The sequence below is a fragment of the Arachis ipaensis genome, chromosome B10 (assembly GCF_000816755.2).
Source record: "Arachis ipaensis cultivar K30076 chromosome B10, Araip1.1, whole genome shotgun sequence".
NCBI lineage: Eukaryota > Viridiplantae > Streptophyta > Magnoliopsida > Fabales > Fabaceae > Arachis > Arachis ipaensis.
The window spans coordinates 30,107,169-30,120,972 of NC_029794.2; the positions used below are offsets into that span (position 1 = coordinate 30,107,169).

The following is a 13,804-nucleotide window of genomic DNA, read 5'->3' on the forward strand; positions in this document are numbered from 1 at the left end:
AAGGGAATTGTGATTTAGTCTTGCTTCTTAAGAAAGGCATTGTATCTCTCTCAGGAGAAAGTTATTTAGATGAAACTTGTGTTTTAAAGCTATTTGAATGTGAAAAGGGTTTATACCTTTGAATTTGACTTAGGGGTTTCAATTAAAGAGTTTTAATGATTTTGAAAAGACCTGACTGTCTATTGACAAGTTTCATTTTGAAATGTTTTGAGAAAGGTTTTAAGTACTCCTTGAATTCATTTGTGCCTGCATCTTCCTATTTGTGTTTGCATCTGGGACTTTGTTGGATTGTGGTGATTGGTTGTTAGTTGGATTGTTTGGGCCTAGGGCCGTGGTTGGAATGAGATGAACTGATGGTTGATTTCGGTTTTGTGGTTCTGGTTTGGAATAAAATTATGAAAGGCTATTTTGGTTCCGCATAGATAAACCGTTTTGATTGTTGCGGTTTAAAGTTTTAAACAGGCTCATATTTTAGTAATAAATAGTATAAGTGTTGTCGTAATGTCTGAGCTATCAGAGTAGCGCAGCCGGAAGCGTGAGCTTTGGTAGTTAGGGTGTTACACTAATTATTTTACTTTTAACGATAATAAAAATAATGGCTAATATATTTACTGACAATTAAATATTAACCGTCTTATATTTTGTTGCTAAAAATTTTTAGTAGCAATTATATAAGTACTATTTAAACTAAAGAAAAATATAAATTTTCAATTTAACCATGGATTTTACGGAACAAAAAATTTCCATTTGATCCTATATATATCTAAGAATATTTTAGCTTGCTATATTATTTTTATATGAAAAATGTAACACCCTAATTACCTTAAGTCTTACCTCATGCCGTAAAGTAAAGGTTAATCAGAGGTCACGACAATTTTAAGACTTATACATTAATATATATAGAAAGAAATAGTAATTTTAGAAGCCCGACGAAAAAATAGTGTTCAAATATAGAGTTTCAAAAGTGCAAAACATTCACACGAAACTCCTCTACTCGAGGCACAAGATATAGATACAAGATATCAAGAGTTATATATCATAAAGTACTAGTCGCAATCCGTGGACACTACAAAAAAACTGGTTTAAAAAAACATGTTTATTAGGGCGGTTATTTATAATTGCCATAATTTTCTTTATTTTCGGCGGTACATGTTGGTGTCGTAACTTCCTTTTCGAATATGGCAGGCTTTGTGATTTCGGCAGTTAGAACCGCCGATATATTCTTTTATTAATTAAAGAAAAACTTAGTTTAAGCAAATCTAGCTTAGCAAGTAGAGTGCACAAGAGTGAGTTTTCTCCTGCGGTGATGCCTCTTCAGAGTTCAAAGCTTCGATTGCGATCTGCGTTCTCACTTCTAGGTTTGTATACAAAATTCTTATTTCTCTTCTTCTTCTCTGGAATGCGTTAATTACCTCTTCTCTCTCTCTCTCTCCTTCTCTCTCTCTCTGAGTAATGCGTCTTCTTCTCCAAGATTTTTAGATCAGTTGCGGCATGGAAGCCCGACGCAGAGGTTTTAGATCGAATGCTCCATATGGAAGAGTGATTAGTGTTGCTGCGTACGAGAAAGTATGAGTGATGTGAATGATGAACCCTAATCTCTTGTCGCCCTTCATCTTCCGCAGCTATCGTTCATCTCGTCGTTGTTTCTCATCCCCTCGCGCCACCAAATTAGATCTGCCAAAATTTTTTACGGCCTCTTTGATTGGGAATTCATCGTGAAATGGTTCTGCACTTTGATTTCTCTGCTTCTTTTCTTCCTTCTTAATACATTTCATTGATTGTAATTATGCAGATTTCGATTTTTAATTTTGCAGTTTATCTCCTTTTATTTTTCAGCAAATTGTTAATTAAACAATCAAGGAATCGGATTAATGTGATAAGGAGAAAGAGAAATTCAACAAAGAAGTTTCTTAAGCAAGACACCATTGATCTGCTTGCGAATCATTTACAGATTGCTTACAATAGAGTAATTGATTTATTTTTTCTGCTTTTGTTTCATGAAATTTAGAAAACCTGTATACATAAACTAGCGGTTTTATTCTTTAATTGTAATTACTTTTGCATACAATTAGTAACATCAGTGAATAAATTTCAGCATTCTCTTACTCTCTCTTTTTGGAATTCGAATTATAGATAACTGACTTTGGTTATGGCGACTAATATTCTTGAAATTAGATGTATGTGGCTTTTTCTCTCTGATGGATTACCTATTTGTGTCTTCCGTTACAAAAAAGACATGTCTAACTCTCATCTTTACCAAAGATACAACTTGAAATAGAAATTATTGATCATTGTCTTAGGTTCTATCTAAAGACTTCACAAATTTGGAAAAGCCATGGATCTAATTTATTTTTCTTAGATAGCAATTTAAATTTCAGAAAAAAGCCTTCAAACAGCTTAAGGATTATGATTTTCTTTTTCCAGCTGAAATTTGATGGGTTTAGAAGGATCAAAACAATGAAGTTTTGAATGCAAGTGAACCTTGGAGCAAGAAAAAGGTGGTTTATCTTATTTGACACTCAGATCGTTATTTTTTTTTCAATTTCAAATTACTTAAAGGAATTTAAGTGCATGGCAACTTCCACCTTCAAATATATCCTCAGTGAATCGTGATGCAAGCTTCAGGGATAGGAACAATTTTGGAGGTTTTGGGTGTTTGATTCTAGATAATCTAGCTAATTGGTTACTCGGTTGCTCAGACCCCATTCCTAAAAATAATATCCTTAGATGTGAGTTTTTGCTATTTGACCCCCTTTTTTCCCCAAGAAAAATTAAACAAAAAAGAACTTATTTGGTCCATGGAGTTGTTCCATTAAATTTTATTAAATAAAAATTTAGAGGAACAAAATTTAGTAGCAATGTACTTGGCCCAAGGGATGTTTGAGTTGATAGAATATTTATTTGTTAAAACATTCAAGTTTTTTAATTGAAGAAGTAAAAAAGAATAGCAGAAGACTATACCAAATCTGCTTGAATTTTTTTTTGGATCAGCAAAGAAGATAGTTTGGTATTAAATTCAAGCTTAGTTAAAGGCAAACTAAATATATTAAGTTCTTAAGATACAGTTCCTTGCTTGTTTAAATATGAAATATTTGCATTTTATCTGCAGCTTTCTTCCTTAGCAAGTGAGAACAAATTTTTGGCAGTAAAGCTAAAGCAGGCGGCAAATGGTATTTTTCCAGAATCTAATGCTTCGTCGATGAATGACTATGAGGTGAGTACTTCAGACTTTTTTGAACTTGTTTCTTATTTGTTCATTACCTCTAAGGGGGATATGTCATATGTTGAATAACCTTTTATAATTACAAGTGTCTTATATGTGAAATTTGATCAATATATTTTGAAGTGAAAATTGTTTCCTCTAGATATTGCCGCAAGTCATTTTCGCTTGCCATAAAATTTCATTCTAATGGAAAGAAAAACTCCTGAATATTTGATGCCAAATGTTACTAGGTCTACTTTTTTAGTCCCCTTTCAATGTTTCCAATTACTGTTATATACTATTGTTACTATATATATCGAATAAAAAAAATAACATTGATCTTGTTATCATTATTGTGAACTCAATTTTTTATGTTCATAGCAATTTAAGATGTGAGCATTGAGAATTTGAGCTAAAAGAATTTAAAAATTTTCGAAGTACAATAATCTCAAGAACCTAGAAAAAGTTGCCTAAATTTATTTGAGTATTCTCTTTATAGAAATGCTATGGATTCCTTCACTTTATTTGTAAAAGTTGCCTAAATTTATTTGTTTTTACACTGCTTGCGATAGCAGGATCTTTACTTGGTGATTAATATGAATGAAGGCCAGGAAGCTTCTGGATGAGAGTATAGGGAGGTTAATAAAAAGAAGAAAAGAAAGTGGAGAGCTTGGTGGAGGGTTATTGGGAGAATTGCTGGAAGCAAAAGGAAAATACCAACTCTCTGATTCTCAGGTTTCTTATAATCTCATTGGTGTTATCTGCCACTGCACATGACACCACTGCAACTGCTCTTTACGAGAAACGTTGAGAAGTGCAAGCATACTATCATTCACATTCAGAGAAGTAGTGGAAGATGTGGAGCTTCAAGATTACTACATTCCCAAAGGCTGGAAGGTCCTTCCACTCTTCAGAAGCATTCACCATTCTGCTGATTTCTTCCCTCAACCACACAAATTCGACCCCTCACGCTTCGAGGTATATATGTCACATTATTATATATGTCTCTATAAATCTAATCTTCAATGTGAGAAGCATATATAAGGTTATAAATCAATGCTTAGGTAAAGTCCTTTTCATTTCTATAAATGCTGATTCTGTTTCAAACTCTGTCTCATTTGCAAGCAGACCAACCTCTACTATCATCATGAACACATAAATGTAACAAAACCTCCCAAGGTATATCTTAATTTCACACATCATTCCACACTCACAATCTCACATTTGTGCTTCATCTCTGATGCTACAATGTTACTTTCAGCAGATGAACGTGTTTGTGTTGGAAGAACAATAAAGAATAAGAAGGTGCAGGAGGCAAAGCTCACCAGGGATGATAGGTTCTTTATTTTTGATCCAACCCATCAGTTCCAAGATAAGAAGCTGACTATTCAAGATAAGCATCATGATGATGATGATGGTGATTCATGCATTGATGGTTCTAGTTCTACACCTAGGGTCTCCTCTGAATGGAGGAGCTCCATTCATTTCAAGGATTCTGAGACAGAAGAAGCATTGTCTTCATCATCTAGAAGAAGTTGTCCCAAGTGGGAATCATATACTTTGTTCCAAAAATATCATGAAGAAATGTCCATCTTAGACAGAATTAGTGCACAGAAACTTGAGGAAACAGGTAACAATACATCATCCATAATTATTAAATTTAGAGTTTAATTCATTAACATAGTTGCCTAATCCATCTTCAGAGTATTTAGGATCCATGGAAGCCTCTCCAAGATCAATTTCAGATCGTATTGCATCAATACCCGAATTGAAGGACATGGCTGCTGCAAGCAAGTGTGTGAGATTGATGAGGTGATTGAAATCAGTCCTTGGCTTGTGTGTGTCTGGATCAATACCCATCTGCAGAAGCTTCTTCCTTATGTGAGTGTTCCAGAAATTCTTTATCTCGTTATCAGTTCTTCCTGGAAGATGGCTTGCAATCTTTGACCTGCCATGGCTGGCGCCACGAGGCTGATAGCGGTTGTCCTGCCAGCACAGCACAGCAATTCCAGCAATTTCAGGTATTGCTGCAGAGATACATTGATGGCGAGAGTACGCATCAAGAGGACTATCGGGGTAAACATCATTTGGTTGCAACCAACGAAATGAAATTCTGCTTGGATGCTTCCCCAAAACATAAGCTTATTTCTAAGTTCAAGAGGGGTACATTTACTCCTTGCAGATGGGATGCAAATCAGGTATGCTTTACTCCATATTTCACATACAAGATTTGCATGTGGTCCTTAATCTCTAGAAATAAGTATAGAAGCCTACATTGGCCCAATTTGTATTTGTTGATTGATATATATAGATTCTATTGAAAGCTGATCTATCCAGTGTTCCAACAGATGTGGAAGCTAAATCCAAATGGGACCATGGTAAAAAATTACTCCAGTCTATGTGTAATACCATGGTAAAAAACGAGTGTGCAGCCGTTTTATATCATGTGATAATATGATTATTTATATTGAAAGGTAACTTCTATATATACATTTCTTCAACTTTGGTTATTTATTTAGTTATTTATTTTTAATGCAGATTCCAGGTTTATTGGTTATTGTGATTCTAGATCATTATCTTCCTAAGAGGTTCAGATTGTACTTCTGATGTTTGGTTTTCTTGGCTACATGTTGTGCATTTCAAAGAGACACAATTCAAGCTGTGACAAGTTTTGCCAAACGGAATAAATTGCCTGTTCTCATGCAAGAACAGATGATTGCACATTTGCATATGAAGTACAGAACTGATATAGAAGGGCTGCAGCAGCAAGAGTTTAAATACATATTCATATTCCGTTTAAATACATTATTAGATATTAAGATAGTTTAGGGAATTAGATGGTAGATTTGACTGATTAGTGTTTATTGCAATGCTTGTATTTTGGTAAGTTTAGTAAGACAAGGTTTTGTATAGGAGTTATTACTTTTGATTTTCAATAATAAAAAATTATATATTATATTAATCTTTTGTTTATGAGCTATATAATATTTCATTTATGGATTATGATTTTTTGCTATTGTGAAATTTTAATCACATTTATTTAACGCGATAAAAATGACGGTAAAAATTGTTTTTTTAAACGATAAGAAATGTCACTGTCAGGGTAAAACGACGGTTCAAAAATGCCATTTTAACCAACCAAAATGCTATTGTCAGGGTAAAAATGGCAGTTCAAAAATACCATTTTAACCAACTAAAACGCCACTCTGTCAGGGTAATAATGGTGGTTCAAACCGCCGTTTTAACCTATCCAAAACCCACCATTTTAACCCTGTAAATAACGGCGATTTGAACCGCCGTTTTAACCAACCAAAACGCTACTCTATCAAGGTAATAATGGCGGTTCAAACCGCCATTTTAAACTATCCAAAAATCGCCATTTTAACCTATTCAAAAACCACCGTTTTAACCCAGGAAATTATGGCAATTTTCAGAAAACCGCCGTAATAACCAGAATGGCACCCAAAATTATGTCGCTTTACGAAACCGCCATTATTGGTAATAATGACGGTTCAAACCGTCGTAAATACAAAGAAAAACTGCCGTTTTTACCAGAATTTTTTGTAGTGGGAGTTTAAGCCGACTAGTTATATACAGACAATACAGAATTTTGAAAGGTAAAACGGCATATACAATATATCTCTCTCAAGGTAAGCCTCTAAGACAAATATAAATACAAAAGTGAGAGAACTAATCAAAATAAACAAAAGACTCCAAAAAGGAAAAGGATCCTCCGCTCTGTCACCATCAAGTAACTCACCGAGGTGGGTTACGACTTGCATCTGAAAAACAACAACAAAGTATGGAATGAGAACCGGAGGTTCTCAGTACTGTAACAGTACCCAGTGATGTAAGATGTAAGACCTCGGGACGCCAGAGGCAATTCTAGAGCTTCATACCAAATAGATATCCAAACTTAACAAAATAAAGAACTTAAACCATAAATAATAAATAGGGTCATTTAATATTAGGAGATTTCTAACTAGCACTAATCACACCGCTGTATCCCACAACCTTCGCAAACCTAACCTACATGTGATCCCATCGCCACATCCTACCAAACCTCCTCAATCCCAGCAGAAAACACAAGTAATACAGATAAGTAGAGCACAAGTAAATATCATATATAGCAAGTAAAGCAAGAAGTAGTTAAACATGTTATGCAATTAGGCAAACAATACAAGTCGACAAAGCAAATAAACATATAGGATATACACATGATGAATGTCTGTCCTAAATGGCTCGTGATATCACTTGTCTGTCCATGAATGCCAACCCGACACATCCTCCCGGATGTAGCCTTCCTGCCACGCCCAGAGATATAGGCTCTGCACACTCATGCAGCAGGGAGTCTGCTACGCCAGAGATATAGACTCTGCACACTCATGCAGCAAGGGAGAAAACAACAACAACTATCTCATCATAACTCATTTCAAATATATAGTGTTGGGCACACTCTTGCAGCAGAAAAACTACGACGCTAGAGATATAGGCTCCGCACACTCATGCAGCAGAAAAACTGCCACGCCAGAGATATAGACTCCGCACACTCATGCAGAAGACAAACTGCCATGCCAGAGCTATAGGCTCCACACACTCCTATATAATCCAATAATTTCCTCATTATTCCTTTCTGAGTTCTCAACTCATCATAACCATCCCATCACCGGTTTCCAACTTTTCAAATTCATCATAAGCATTCCCATTTCTCAAAAATCTCTTCAATCATAAACTTCACAACTCAACGTTCGCCAATTTAAGCTAGAGATTACACAAACCTTCCAAACCTATGTCACCGGCTCTAAACTCATAACTAAAATACCCCTTCGTATTCACTTATTATTTCTTCCGTGATCCAAGATCCTAAAACGGGTAAAAAGGTTTTTAAAAAGTGCTACGGAAGTTTATAAGCTTGCTGGGAAGGTAAAACAGTTAAAAACAAGGTTTTTATTGAAAAAACAGGACAATGTGCGCACTCATAGGGTTGTGCGTACACACGCCCAAAAGGATTTTCGAGAAATGTGCGTATGTATAGAAGTGTGCGTACGCACAAGAGGTAAAATTTTTATTTTAAACGCGCACACAGATACGTGCGAACACCCTGAACAGACTGCACCTCCCAGCGTGTGCGTGCGCACGAGGTTGTTCGTACGCACAGCTTGTAAATTTCGCAGGGTGTGTGCGCACACCAGAGTGTGCTAGCGCTTACCAAAGCTATCAATTCAAAACCAACTCAATCACATTTTAACCATACCAAAATAATCTAAAATTCATACCAAACACTTCAACCATTTTCTCAGTCACACAACCCTCTCACTCACTCAACAATTCTAAATCCAAACTAATTCCCATTTCTCAATTTCTATTAACATCATTAACATCAATATTACTACTCACCATTGTCATCAATCATTAACGTCACATATTTCCAAACTTCCTTCCAAATACACACATTATCATCAATTCATCATCATCCATACTCATAATCATTATCAATCATAATTACACCAACATTCATCATATTATCATCAAAATCATACTTTTCCACATACAACTCATTCAACTCTCATCATCATCATCATCATCATCAATCAAAATATTCACATACAGTTGATCATACACCCACATCATTCAATCCTATCCTAAAGACCACTAGCCTAAGTGTTCAGAAATATTACATATTACATAGAGAAAACTGAAACCACACCTTAGCCGATTCCCAATATGTGTAAAACACCAAAACTTAGATCCCACAAGCTTCCAAAAAGCCAAAGCAACTCCAACAAACACCAAGGCTCAAACTAACATTATAATATAAACTTCTAAATTTTGAATCTATTTCGGGCACTTAAAAATTATTATTTTATTAAAATAATTTTACGTGAAAAACTCCGGTTCTTACATTCTCCCCTCCTAATAAAATTTTTACCCTCGAAAATTCAAATTACTCGATATATCCTCCTCGAAGTGTTCTACCGTGTCGATACTCCCTCTCTCCTTTCACTGCGTCACTCTGATTATTTGTCACTAAGAGTCCAGATTACTCGGCTACATGCATCAAAAGCCTCCTTCTCCATTGGTCCCTCTAACGAATCTCTAAGTTCAACCAAACTTACGACAACCTTCCATAAGGTAAAACTAAGCCAACTGGGTCCTAGTAAGGCTTACCTCATGCCGTAAAGCAAAGGTTAATCAGAGGTCACAACAATTTTAAGGCTTATACATTAATATATATAGAAGGAAATAGTAATTCTAGAAGCCCGATGAAGAAATAATGCTCAAAAATAGAGTTTCAAAAGCGTAAAACGTTCACACGAAACTACTCTAATCGAGGCACAAAATATAGATACATAAGTAGAATAGTCATAAAGTTCTAGATGCAACCCGCGGAGTTTAACCGGCTAGTTATATACGGACAATATAGAGTTTTGAAAGGAAAAACAGCATATACAATATCTCTCTCTCAAGGTAAGCCTCTAAGGCAAATGTAAATACAAAAGTGAGAGAACTAATCAAAATAATCAAAAGACTCCAAAATGGAATAAAGATTCTCCGCTCTGTCACCACCAAGTAGCTCACCAAGGTGGGTTACGACCTGCATCTGAAAAATAACAACAAAATATGGAATGAGAACCGGAGGTTCTCAGTATGCAAACAGTACCTAGTGATGTAAGATGTAAGACCCCGGGACACCAGAGGCAATCCTAGAGCTTCATACCAAACAGATATCCAAGCTTAGCAAAATAAAGAACTTAAACCATAAATAATAAATAGGGTCATTTAATATTAGGAGATTTCTAACTAGTACTAATCACACCACTATATCCCACAGCCTTCGCCAACCTAACCTCCGTACGATCCCATCGCCACCTCCTACCAAACCTCCCCAATCCCAACAGAAAACACAAGTAATACAGACAAGTAGAGCACAAGTAAATATCATATATAGCAAGTAAAGCAAGAAACAATTAAACATTTTATGCAATTAGGCAAACAATACAAGTCGGCAAAGCAAACAAACATATAGGATATGCACATGATGAATGCCAGTCCTAAATGGCTCGTGATATCACTTGTCGGTCCATGAATGCCAACCCGACACATCCTCCCGAATGTAGCCTTCCTGCCACGCCAGGAGATATAGGCTCTGCACACTCATGCAGCAGAAAAATTCTGCCACACCAGAGATATAGGCTCCGCACACTCATGCGGTAGGGAGTCTGCTACGCCAGAGATATAGGCTCTGCACACTCATGCAGCAAGGAAGGAAACAACAACAACTATCTCATTATAACTCATTTCAAATATATAGTGTTGGGCACACTCTTGTAGCAGAGAAACTGCCACGTCGGAGATATAGACTCCGCACACTCATGCAGCAGACAAACTGCCACGCCGGAGATATAGGCTCCGCACACTCCCATATAATCCAATAATTTCCTCATTATTCCTTTCCAAGTTCTCAACTCATCATAACCATCCCATCACCGGTTTCCAACTTTTCAAATTAATCATAAGCATTCTCGTTTCTCAAAAATCTCTTCAACCATAAACTTCACAACTCAACATTCGCCAATTCAAGCTAGAGATTACACAAACCTTCCAAACCTATGTCACCGGCTCTAAACTCATAACTAAAATACCCCTTCGTATTCACTTATTATTTCTTCCTCGATCCAAGATCCAAAAACTAGTAAAAAGCTTTTTCAAAAGTGCTGTGGAAGTTTGCAAGCTTGCTGGAAAGGTAAAACAGTTAAAAATAAGGTTTTCATTGAAAAACAGGGCAGTGTGCACACGCATAGGGTTGTGTGTACGCACGCCCAGAAGGATTTTCGAGAAGTGTGCGTACGCATGGAAGTGTGCGTACGTACAAGAGGTAAAAATTTTCATTTTAAATGCGCGCACGGATACGTGCGAACGCCCTGAAGAGACTGCACCTCCCAGCATGTGCGTGCACACGAGGGTGTGCGTACGCATAGCTTGTAAATTTTGCAGGGTGTGTGCGCGCACCAGAGTGTGCTAGCGCTCCCAACAATAGGCATTTCCCTGCGTGTGCGTACGCACAAGTCAAAGTATAGCCACTGATCAGAGTGCGCACACAGCAGTGTGCGTGCGCACACAAACTAGAATTTACAATTTCTGCAACATGACAGACTTCATATTTTTTACCCAAACTTCCAACAATCATATCTTTCTCTACTAAATTTAGATTTCTACAAAATCTATACCGTTTTAAAGCTCTTTGAATTATCATTAATTTGATATAAAATTCATTCAATTTCAAAAACTATAGCTCAAGATGTGATCTATCAAATTTTATCAAAAATCTATTTTTACTAAAAACGTTAAATACTCAAATTCTACCAAAGCTCTCAATTCAAAACCAACTCAATCACATTTTAACCATACCAAAATAATCCAACATTCATACCAAATACTTCTTCAACCATTTTCTTAGTCACACATCCCTCTCACTCACTCAACAATTCTAAATCTAACCTAATTCCCATTTCTCAATTTCTATTAACCTCATTAACGTCAATATTACTACTCACCATTGTCATCAATTATTAACGTTACATATTTCTAAACTTCCATCCAAATAGACACATTATCATCAATTCATCATCATCCAAGTCATAATCATTATCAATCATAATTACACCAACATTCATCATATTATCATCAAAATCATACTTTTCCACATACAACTCATTCAACTCTCATCATCATCATCATCATCATCATCAATCAAAATATTCACATACAATTGATTATACACCCACATCATTCAGTCCTATCCTAAAGGCCACTAGCCTAAGTGTCTAGAAATATTACATATTACATCGAGAAAACCGAAACCATACCTTGGCCGATTCTCAATATGTGCAAAACACCAAAACTTAGATCCCACAAGCTTCCAAAAAGCCGAAGCAACTCCAACAAGCACCAAAGCTCAAACTAACAACATATATATATATATATATATATATATCAAAAATCAAAACCTAATATTCATAATATACCAAATTACAAGGGTTTATGATAAACCTCACCTAATCCACAGAAATTGAGGATGAAATCCAACAATTCCTCACTAATGGTTAGTACCTAAATAACCAAAACACAAAATCCACTCAAAACTCAAACCTTGAATTTCGAATTTCTTAGGATAGAGAAAAAGAGAGAAAATTTCGAATTTTTACCTACACAATCTAGATGGAACTAACGGACTCGGTGAGAGCTTCGCGTAGCCGCTAACGCACGCGAATCGGAGTACCGTAACTCAAGTTATGGCCACTGGAAGTGGATGATGAATAGTGCTTTCTCTCTTCTCTTCACTCTTCTTTTTCAACTGCTAGAGTTTGGTTTCAAGTGTGTTATGAGCTTATTTGGGTTCATTTACATACTTATATATGTTCGGATTGGGCCCAACTTAGGCCCGGTACAACTCGTTAGCATTTTTAACCCGTTTGGCCCAACTTTGGGCTAAACCTTTAAAATTAGCACCCGCTTTTCAACTTTAAATTAATATTGTCCTTTCAAAACAATAAATTAAATTTTTAAAATCTTATATTTATTAAAACACGGTACCGGACATACCAGAGCCAGTACTGCCGACTTAAGCACCGGTACACATTTTTACAAAAATCTTTCGCAAAAGATACATTTTTCAACTTAGAAAGATTCATTGAAATCAAATTTTATCTTTATATTCTCAAATTAAAACTTCTAAATTTTGAATCTATTTCGGTTACTTAAAAATTATTATTTTATTAAAACAGTTTTACAGAAAAATCTCCGGTTTAAAAAAAATGATAATACTTAATTACTTATATTTTGGTTTGATTATTGTAATTAAAGATGCACTTAAATCAATTTGTGTAGGCAACTAGGCAACTTCATTTTTTTTTTTGGACATGGCCTAAGGCCAAAAGAAATGACCTGGCCCACACAATCAGAACTCAAACCGACCCGAAGAACTGCCCACACAGAGACCCACCCCCAACCCGACCCTATCCTCTCTTCTTCTTCTTCACCTTCAACCAGAGATCTTCCAAAGCTTTCAGCCTATTGTTGCATGTGGATGAAAACGAGCTCCCGGATCCTCATCAGTGACTTCAGTCGGATACTGCAGGTGCTAATTTCTTAAGGTCGTGAAAACTGCGTCTCCTCTGCTTTGAGAAGGCTGCTCCTTGTCTTCAATGGTGGCCATTTGTGCTTCGCCTGGCTTGTTGCTTTCTCACTCCAAAGCGCAAGTGGTTCCGTTCTCCCGAGGGTGTTCTGCCCATTTCTCTAAGAAAATTCTTACTCCTGCCCTGTGGTGACTCCTGTCGTCCCCTCCCGTGGCACCTCCCAAGTTGCATTGAGGCTGCCAGCGACTTCTACCAAGGGCCCTTCTCCCTGTCTCTATTGGTTCGTTGTAGTTCCCAGTTTCTTACCTAAGCATTCCAAATGCTCGAGTCTGATCATCCACTCCAGCTTCTTCACTCTCCCCTGGTTCAACACCCACTCTCACAGGTAAAATCTCTTCTCTGTGTTGTCTTTGATGGCTTGTTGAAAATGGAACCAAATTGGTATGATTTTGTGAATTTTGCTCCT

The 13,804-nt window shown here is 36.4% G+C and overlaps 1 long non-coding RNA gene and 1 pseudogene across 15 annotated transcripts; both read left to right on the forward strand.

Moving 5' to 3' along the window:
- Positions 1 to 13,804, forward strand: part of LOC107620472 — a 27,553-nt pseudogene that overhangs the window by 9,321 nt on the left and 4,428 nt on the right.
- On the forward strand, positions 1,110 to 6,164 carry LOC107623477. 15 transcript variants are annotated; one of them, XR_002354983.1, is made up of 10 exons: positions 1,110 to 1,358; positions 1,472 to 1,966; positions 2,425 to 2,498; positions 2,604 to 2,729; positions 3,110 to 3,214; positions 3,809 to 4,180; positions 4,331 to 4,381; positions 4,467 to 4,832; positions 4,906 to 5,400; positions 5,551 to 5,734. It is a non-coding gene; the product is annotated as an uncharacterized LOC107623477 (long non-coding RNA). The 15 variants fall into 15 exon arrangements; XR_002354975.1 differs by having other exon boundaries at positions 1,113 to 1,358; positions 3,778 to 4,180; XR_002354971.1 differs by lacking the exon at positions 2,604 to 2,729 and adding an exon at positions 5,741 to 6,164 and having other exon boundaries at positions 1,116 to 1,358; positions 3,778 to 4,180; positions 5,551 to 5,648.